Source organism: Mustela lutreola, chromosome X (genome assembly GCF_030435805.1).
Source record: "Mustela lutreola isolate mMusLut2 chromosome X, mMusLut2.pri, whole genome shotgun sequence".
In the NCBI taxonomy this organism is placed as follows: Eukaryota; Metazoa; Chordata; class Mammalia; order Carnivora; family Mustelidae; genus Mustela; species Mustela lutreola.
The window spans coordinates 93,603,090-93,613,860 of record NC_081308.1 but is presented as its reverse complement, the minus strand read 5'-3'; the positions used below and the strand labels follow the sequence as shown (position 1 = coordinate 93,613,860).

At 36.1% G+C, this 10,771-nt stretch overlaps 1 pseudogene; it reads left to right on the top strand.

Annotated features, from left to right (window-relative positions):
* Positions 1–9,473: 9,473 nt before the first annotated feature.
* Positions 9,474–10,447, top strand: LOC131821363 (glyceraldehyde-3-phosphate dehydrogenase-like; annotated as a pseudogene).
* The last annotated feature ends 324 nt before the right edge of the window (positions 10,448–10,771 follow it).

The window sequence follows — 10,771 nt, the reverse complement described above, 5'->3', positions numbered from 1 at the left end:
ATTCTAAAGAAACTCGAGTTAACAGGGATTGGATTTGGGACTTGACCTGATGGGCAATTAGGAGTCATAACTCGTTCCTGAAAAAAGATAATTATGTGAATGATACGGTGGCTTAGGAATACTGATCAGACCAAGATGAGAAGAACGGATTACAGGAAACAGAATAGAAGGCAAGGAAATCCTTTAGGAGGAATTGAGGACCTGGGCTATGGTAGTTATGATGGAAATAAAGAGAAAAGGATGGGGGAAAGGCAATAAAGTAATTGGATAATAATATGAGTTCTGGACACATATTGCCTGAGTTAGAATTGGGAATCTGCTTATTGTTACTTATAACTTATATTACCTTATTCAGGATACCAATTGTATCATTTCTATTCAACTATTCATATCATTTCATTATAGTCCATTATGCTCCTCAATTTTCTCATCTGCAAAGTGGGGATAAAAATAACACCCACATCTTGAGTTATCATTATGATTAAATCTGAAAATACATAGAAAATACTTAGAAGAACATGTAGCACATAGTAATTGTTAATAAATGTTAGCTATTATTCAAACACTTTTTCAAGGCAAAATCTATAATACCTGTGACTGACTGAGGGAAACAAAAAAAGCAAAGAGGACTAGATTAGGACACTTGTGTTATAGTTCCAGTTCTGCCACACTAGCTGTTGTGAACCTGAGTAACTTTCAACCTTCTTGGAGACTGATTAGTCATCTGTAAAAATATGTATTTGGGTTGGATGATCTCTAGGTCTGTCTCCAGGTTTAATACTTTATTAGTCTATGAAATCTAAGTTGCAAAAATATACAGTATTATATATACTACATATTATATGCTCTATACAATATTATGGATAGCACTAACATATTTCTATATATTTATATAGTTATATAGTAAAAATTTATATAACACTTTGAATGTATTAATTTAAAAGCCAGTATTCACCACAAATTTAAATATGAATACAAGAAAATATACTCTTGAATGCCAGACATAGTGTCCCAGACAAGGAATTTTTGGCCAGAATCTTTATGGTGGTTCTTTCTAAAAAGCATCAATTCCATGCAGAGTTTAAAAAAAAAAAAAAAAAAAAGGTGAACACTGGAAAGTCCCCCAAGCCCAGAACAGCTGTTATTATAGTCCACACAGGAGGACTAGGCTCCCCTTAAACAAAATGTCACCAGGAATTTTGTATTAAAAAGGGAAGACCATGACATAAGCTATGAGAAATGCATAATATTCATACCAATGTAGATCTCACTAGAGTAAAAGAAACTAAACAAAGGTGTGAACATGGATCAGGGCTATGTCAGTGGTATAAAGAAAATTGAGGGCAACCTGGGATGCTAACCTTTTAAAAGTGCAATTGACACATACAGGAAGTGGTTAAAATTTAGCAAGGACATAATATACACCTGTATTCTTATACATTTTCTAGAAGCTTTAAAAGGAAAATAACTAAATTGAAATGTGGGTCAGCATATGAGGATCTATAACTAGCCTTATAGCCATTTGGTAGAAGGAGGAAAACCAATCTTCTACAATGCCAACTTACATATAGACTGCAGAAATGCCCAGCTTGGGCTTGTAAGTAAGTTTGCTGCTGTGTTTATAAGGGCAAACACACATAGCATAAACAGAATATTTGAACAAGGAAAGAACACTAAAAATTTTGTGAGTGCAAAATTATCATATAAAAATATAAAATGTGTTAACAAATTTAGTAGAGTATGTCTACTTTACAAAAGACTTGATCAGAATAATACAATTTTTCCCAAGAAATAGAAATTAGGCAATGTTATAATTTTGGAGATTTTTAGTTATCTACAAATAAATTTATAAAACATTTCACTGAGATGAAATACAGAATTGAGTGCTGGATGTTATATGCAACTAATGAATCACTGAACACTACATCAAAAACTAATGATACTATATGGTGACTAAATGAACATAAAAAAAGATTTGCATAAGACAAATGACCACTTCATATAATGAGAATAATATGAATCTAAATAAAAGAATACGATTTTTGAGAGGACAGAAATTGAAGAAGACAAAAATAAGTGGAAGGACATCTGTGTTCACAGATTGGATGGGCTAATAATATTAAAATATCCATGCTTCTATAAACATTCAGGTGCATGTGCCCCTTTGGATCACTACGTTTGTATCTTTAGGGTAAATACCCAATAGTGCAATTGCTGGGTCATAGGGCAGTTCTATTTTCAACATTTTGAGGAACCTCCATGCTGTTTTCCAGAGTGGCTGCACCAGCTTGCATTCCCACCAACAGTGTAGGAGGGTTCCCCTTTCTCCGCATCCTCGCCAGCTTCTGTCATTTCCTGACATGTTGATTTTAGCCATTCTAACTGGTGTGAGGTGATATCTCATTGTGCAATGTCCACAATAGCCAAACTATGGAAAGAACCTAGATGTCCATCAACAGATGAATGGATCAAGAAGATGTGGTATATATACACAATGGAATACTATGCAGCCATCAAAAGAAATGAAAGCTTGCCATTTGCGACAACATGGATGGAACTAGAGCGTATCATGCTTAGTGAAATAAGTCAAGCAGAGAAAGACAACTATCATATGATCTCCCTGATATGAGGAAGTGGTGATGCAACATGGGGGCTTAAGTGGGTAGGAGAAGAATCAATGAAACAAGATGGGATTGGGAGGGGGACAAACCATAAGTGACTCTTAATCTCACAAAACAAACTGAGGGTTTCTGGGGGGAGGGGGTTTGGAGAAGGGTGTGGGATTATGGACATTGGGGAGGGTATGTGCTTTGGTGAGTGCTGTGAAGTGTGTAAACCTGGTGATTCACAGACCTGTACCCCTGGGGATAAAAATATATGTTTATAAAAAAAATAAAAAAATTTAAAAAAGAAAAGAAAATATCCATGCTTCCCAAAGCCATCTATAGATTCAATACAATCCCTATCAAAATTCCAATGACATTTTTCACAGAATAGAAAAAGCAATCCTAAAAATCATATGGATCCACAGAAGAGTCTGAACAGCCAAAGCAATCTTGAGAAAAAACAAAGCTAGAGGCATCACACATCCTGATTTCAAACTAAAGTTATAGTAATTAAAACAGCATTGTATTGACATAAAAATAGACACACACATCAGTAGAACAAAATAGAGAACCCAGAGGAAATAGAGGAAATACTTGAGACAACTTTTTATTAAACGTGTGATAGTAAAAGTGTGTCAACATTCAGGGAAACATGAAAGCCATGTGCTGAAGACTGGTGTGCTTTCTCAGCTAAGACTTGAATGACAACTTAGAGGAGAGCTAGCCCACCAACCTGAAAAATCTCTCACAACTGTTAGAAAATATACAGTGCTAATATGATGAAATTTGGGGATCCATTTGTTACTTACTGCAGCCTGGTATATCATGACTAAAAGAAGCCTGGGGAAGGAAGGTAAAGCTTCACAGAGAAAGTAATGTTTGAGCTGATCCTTGGAAAATTTATGGGTTATCTTAATGTCAATGAAGGGAATACAGATTCCAGGCAGAAGTATTAGCATGTCCAAGTGCATACAGACACCACGTGATGTGGGAATTGCAAGATGTATATAGCTGAAACATGGCAGAATGAGAGAGACACAGAGAGAAAGTGATAAGAAAAGAGGATGAAGAGCAGATAAGGACTAACTTTGTTTTTGTTTTGTTTTGTTTTGTTTTTAATTATGTTATGTTAGTCACCATATAGCACATCATTAGTTTTTGATGTAGTGTTCCATGATTCACTGTTTATGTTTTATGTATAACACCCAAGTGCTCCATGCAATACATGCCCTCCTTAATACCCATCACCGGGCTAACGCATCCCCCTATGCCCCCTCCTCTCTAAAACCCTCAGTTTGTTTCCCAGAGTCCACAGACTGTCATAGTTCATCTCCCACTCCGATTTCCCCTTCATTTTCCCCTTCCTTCTCATAATGTTCTCCATGCTATTCCTTATGTTCCACAAATAAGTGAAGCCATATGTTAATTGACTTTCTCTGCTTGACTGATTTCACTTAGCATAATCTCCTCGAGTCCCATCCATGTTGATGCAAAAGTTGAGTATTCATCCTTTCTGATGGCTGAGTAATATTAGATAAGGACTAACTTTGAAGGGTCTTCTATATATGTAGGAAATATAACTTTATCTTTTGAGTACTGAGGAAACAGTGACAATTTTGAAGCTGTAAAGTAAAACAATCAAGGTAGTAGTTGAGATATGTAACTAGAGGCACCAATGATGATTGATTACGTATTGCTGCATAGAGGATAGAGCTCTTTGCAACTACTTTGTCTTCAATGCCATAACTGAGATCAGAAATTTGTTCGAATTATACCCACTACTAAAAAGAAAACACATGCAAATTCAAAGAAATCTGAAAAAGAAAAATTTAGCATAGATGCAGAAGATTTAGAACTCCAGTTTAAGGTCTACTTAAAATGGTATTCTTTTTTATTATTTAAATTCAATAAGCCAACCCATAGTGCATCATTAGTTTTTGGTGTAGTGTTCAATGATTCATTAGTTGTGCATAACACCCAGTGCTCATCACATCACATAAAATGATATCCTTATTAAAAATTAAAGATGATTATTAAATCTGAATAAGGCTTTTTCTCTAAAATTCTTAATATTTTGTAAATTCCATAATTATTGAACATGAAACTATTGGCTTTCAGGAATAGTAGAAGCCTCAGTTAACACTGTATATACAAAGAGGCTGGCAGGAAAAAGTATAAAGTTTATTTCATCTCTCCCATTGCATAAGGTATCTAATGATAGTATCTGTTTCAGATTTAGAAATCCTAACTTTGATATTCGGATCATTCACAACATTAAATTATCCTTCTTAAATTTACTTCTTTTATGTCTAACATAGCATTTAAATGAGTCCAGTAGATTCTATTTCTGTTTAATATTACAGCTAGCCACTCACGTCAAAAAATTATTGGGTTACATATATAGAGAACAACTCTTTATTTGTAGCATAAATTGGCAGAAATATTAGAAATAGTACATAAATAGTTTTCCATAGTGTAAGGGCACAATAAAAGCTTTTGTTAAGATTTAGGGAACTCAGTATAAATACAGAAGCAGGAAAATGTCATAAATTAATAAATCGTGAAGATTAACTAAGGATAAGTTTTTCTACTTCAAGTTATGGTCTTGTTTGACAAGCTCATGACAAATTAATTCTTTGCTTCAGAAATTCAGGGCTTTTAAATTATTATATCATTAAAGAATACTATACCATCAAGATAACTGTAAAATATAAGCCATTCTGTATTTTTTACAGTATCACTGACAAAAAATTAAAAAAATGTTCTCCCCTAGTCAAAAAGACATGAGGATTTCTTTTCTTTCTTTTTTTTGTTTTAGATTTAATCATTTATTTGAGAGAAAGTGAATGGTGGGGCAAAGGGAGAGGGATAAGGAGAATCTCAAGCACACTCTCTGCTGAGCACGGAGCCCAATATGAGGCTCAATCTCATGACCCTGATATCATGACCTGAGCCAAAATCAAGTCAGACATATAACCAACTGAGCCACCCAGGCACTTCAAGACAGGGGGATTTCTAAAGATTTGACAGATATCATTCAGTAATCACAATACATCTTCACATTTTGAAAGACTGGATCCTTATAATCCACATAAATTGCCAAGATATTGTAATATGGCTTTTATTCAGATTGATCACAGCTATGAAGAAAGATAGCACTAAAGATTTTGATAACCTAACTTCTAGTATAGTGGTAAGAGAAGATGCATTTATTTAAAGGCTTTCTCTTAAAAAATGAAGCAATGAATAATTCCTAAAGATTTCAGTTATTTTTTCATAATCTGCTTTTCAAGTATAAAGGAATAAAGTTGATAGCCATGACTACAATGCTGTGATCACCAAGAAAGCATGGTACTGGCACAAAAACAGACATATAGACTGGTGGAACAGAGCAAAGAAACCAGATATAGACCTGCAACTCTATAGTCAACCAATCTTCAACAAAGCAGGAAAGAATATACAGTGGAAAGAAGACAGTCTCTTCAATAAATAGTGCTGGGAGAAGTGGACAGCTATGTGTAGAAGAATGAAACTTGACCATTCTCTTACATGACACACAAAGATAAATTCGGAATGGATAAAAGAGCTCAGTGTAAGACAGCAATCTATCAAAATCCTAGAGGAAAACATAGGCAGTAACGTCTTTGACATCAGCCACAGCAATTTCTTTCAAGACATGTCTCTAAAGGCAAAGGAAACAAAATCGAAAATGAACTTTTGGAACTTCATCAAGATCAAAAGCTTCTGCACAGCAAAGGAAACAGTCAACAAAACAAAGAGGCAACCCACGGAATGGGAGAAGGTATTCACAAATTAAAATACAAAGGGCTGATAGCCAAGATCTATAAAGAACTTCTCAAATTCAACACACACAAAACAGATAACCACATCAAAAAATGGGCAGAAGACATGAACAGACACTTCTCCAAAGAGGACATACAAATGGCTAGCATACACATGAAAAAAGGTTCATCATCATTAGCCATCAGAGAGATTTATATCAAAACACATTGAGATACCACCTTATACCAGTTAGAATGGCCAAAATTAACAAGACAGTAAACAGCAAGTGTTGGAGAGGAGGTAGAGAAAGGGGAACCCTCTTACACTGTTGGTGGGAATGCAAGCTGGTACAGCCATTTTGTAAAACAGTGTGGATATTCCTTCAGAAATTAAAAATAGAGCTACCCTATGACCCTGCAATTGCACTATTGGGTATTTACCCCAAAGATACAGATGTAGTGAAAAGAAGAACCATCTGCACCCTAATGTTCATAGTAGCAATGGTCATAGTCACCAAACTATGGAAAGAGCCAAGATGCTCTTCAACAGACTAATGGATAAAGAAGATATGGTTCATATATACAATGGAATATTATGCCTCCATCAGAAAGGATGAATACCCAACTTTTGTATCAACATGGATGGGACTGGAAGACATTACGCTGAGCGAAGTAAGCCAGACGTCAGAGACAGTCAATTATCAATAAGCCAATAAGTCAGACTGCAGAGACAGTCAATTATCATATGGTTTCACTTACTTGTGGAGCATAAGGAATAACACGGAGGACATTGGGAGTTGGAGAGGAGAAGTGAGTTGGGGATAATCAGAAAGGGAAACAAAACATGAGAGACTGAGGACTCTGAGAAACAAACAGGGTTTTGGTGGGGAGGGAGGTGGGGGGTTGGATGAGCCTGGTGGTGGGTATTAAGGAGGGCACGTATAGCATGGAGCACTGGGTGTGGTACATAAACAATGAATCTTGGAACACTGAGAAAATATTAAATGAAAAAAATACAATACAGTTCTAAATAACATATGGTTCAAAGAAGTTTCATGAGAAATTAAATGTATTTTGATTGATGAATGGATAAAGAAGTTGTGGTATATACATACAATGGAATAGCATGCAGCCATAAAAAGGAATGAAATCTTGCCATTTGCAATGATACAGATGGAACTTGAGTATATTATGCTAAGCAAAATAAGTCAGAGAAAAACAAATACCACATGATCTCACTATGTGGCATTTAAGAAACAAAACAGAAGAATATTGGGAGAAAAAACAGAGGCAAACCATAAAGTGGACTCTTAACTATAGAGAACAAACTGAGGGTTGCTAGAGGGGAGGTGGACAGGGGTGTGGTCTAAGTCGGTGACAGGTATTGGGAAAGGCACTTGTGATGAGCACTGGGTGTTATATGTAAGCAATGAGTCGCTAAATTATAGTCCTGAAACTAATATTATATGATATGTTAACTAACTTGATTTTATATAAAAACTGGAACTTAGAAAAAAATGTGAAACTAAATAAAAATTATAAAATCTGTGGAATGAAGCAAAAGCAGTAATTAGAGGGAAATTATAGCATTAAATATTAGAGAATAAGGACCTAAAATTGATAATTTAAGCTTCACTTCAGGAAATTATAAAAGTAGGGGTGCCTGGGTGGCTCAGTTGGTTAAGCATCTGCCTTTAGCTCAGGTCATGATCTCAGGGTCCTGGGATGGAGCCCTGCATTGGGCTCTCTGCTCAGCAGGGAGCCTGCTTCTCCCTCCTACTCTGTCTACCACTCTGCCTACTTGTATGCTCTCTCTCTCTCTCTCTCTCTGTGTGTCAAATATACAAAATTTTTGAAAAGGAAATGATGAAAGTAGAAGAAATTTTAAAATAAAAGAGCAAATTAAATACAAAATAAGCAGAATAAATAATAAAAAGTGGAGCAAAAATCAATAAATTTGAAAAAGAGAAATCAGTAGAGAAAATCAGCAAATCCATCCATTTTCTTTGAAAATGTCAATAAAATTGATGAATTTGTAAACTAAGAAAAAAGATAGCATATACAAATTTGCTCAAATTAGAAATGAAAGATTTCATTTCTGAAATCATTACTGATTCCACAGACATTAAAAAAAAATAAGGGAATATTAAGGAAAACCCCATGTTCACAAATTAGATAACTTAATTGAAATGAAACAATTCCTTGAAAGATTCAATTTATTGAAACTCACAAAAGAAGAAATAGACAATCTTAATTAGCCTGTATCTATTAAAAATTAAATCAATAATTAATAACATGCCAAAACAGAAAGCACCAGGCTCAGATGGTGAATTCCACCAAGGCAAATTTACCAAACATTTCAGGAGATTATACTAAATCTCTATAAGCTTTTCTAGAAAGTAGAAGTTGAGGTGATACTTCCTAACTCATTCTGAGGCCAGAATTATGCTAATACCAGAACCAGACAAATACATTACAAGAAAGCAACAGGCCAGTGTCTCTCATGAACATAGATGAAAAGATCCTTAAGAAAATATGAGCAGATAGAATATAACAATGAATATAAAGAATTATACATCATGAAATCATGGGATTGATTCCAGGTATGTAGGGCTGATCTGACATTTATTATATTTACTGACTTTCAAATCAAAGAATATCTAAATAAATAGAAAGTCCACGTACAGAGGTAGGAAGAAACAATATTATCAAGATTTTGGTTCTCTCCAGCTTAATCTATAGACTCAATGTAATCCCAATGAAATATCATCAGTTATTTTATGCATATTGAAAAATTAGTCCTAAAATTTATATGAAAATATAAAATTCACAGAATAGCCAACACAATATTGAAGGTGTACCAAGTTAGAGGACTAACACTATCTGGCTTCAAGACTTACTATAAAGCTGGGGTGCCTCGGTGGCTGTAGCCAGTAAATATAATCCATCACAACAACAGACTAAACAATAAAGATCTTATGGTCATATGAAAAGAAACATAAAAAGCATTTAACAGGTTCTCTGCTCCTTCCCTTTGACAGATAGCCGCATGTTCTTGCAGTGCCAACCACATCCCAGAAACATCATGGTGAAGATCAAAGTAAACAGATCTGGCTGTACTGGGTGCCTGGCCATCAGGGTTGCTTTTAATTCTGGCAAAATGGATACTGTCCCCATCAATGACCCCTTCACTGATTTCAGCTACATGGTCTGCATGTTTCAGTATGATTCCATCCAAGCAAAATTCAATAGTACAGACAAGACTGAGAATGGGAAACTTGTCATCAATGAAAAGCTTTTCCCCATCTCCCAAGAGTGAGATCCTGCCAGCATCAGCACTCAGGTGATGTTGATGCTGAATATGTTGTGGAGTCCATTGGTGTCTTCACCTCCATTGGGAAAGCTGGGGCTCACTTGAAGGTGGGGCCAAGAGGGTCATCATCTCTGCTTCTTCTGCTGATGTCTTCATGTTTGTGATGGGTATGGACCATGAAAAGTATAACAATTCCCCAAGATTGTCAGCAATGACTCCTGCACAACCAACTCTGTGGCCCTTCTGGCTGCAGTCATCCATGACTTTTGCATCATAGAGGACCTCATGACCACAGTCCATCACTGCCTCATAAGTGTTGTGGATGGCCCCTCTGGAAAGCTGTGGTGTGATGAACAAGGGGATGACCACATTGTCCCTATTTCTACTGGTGCTGCCAAGGCTGTGAGCAAAGTTATTCCTGAGCTGAACGGGAAGCTCACTGGCATGGCCTTACATGTTCCCACCCCCAGTGTATGTGCTACATGGAGAAAGCTGCCAAATACAATGACATAAAGAATACAGTGAAGTAGGCATTAGAGGATCCTATCAAGGGCATCTTGGGCGTCACTGAGGACCAAACTGTGTCCTGGGACATTAACAGTGACACCTACTCTTCCACCTCCAATGCTGGGGTTGGCATTGCTCTCAATGACCATTTAGTCTAGCTCATTTCTTGGTATAAAAATGAATTTGGCTACAGCAACCAGGTGGTGGACCTCACTGTCCACATGGCCTCCATTGAATAAGAGCCCCCTGGACTACCAGCCCCAATGAAAGCATAAGAGGAAGGCAGAATCCTTCAATTACTGGAGATTCCTTGGCCCAACTCATCCCTCAACACACTGCAAGTCTCCCAACCTCAATACAGTTTTTATCCCAGTCCCCCTGTAGAAGGGAAAAAGCTTGGGAAGTCCTACCTTGTCAGGTATGATCAATAAAGTAGACTGTACTCAGACAAAAAAAAAAAAGAAAGAAAAGAAAAGAAAAAGAAAAAGAAAAAGAAAAAGGAAGAAAGAAAGAAAGAAAAATCATATGATAAAATCCAACACCATTCATGATGGAAACTCTTA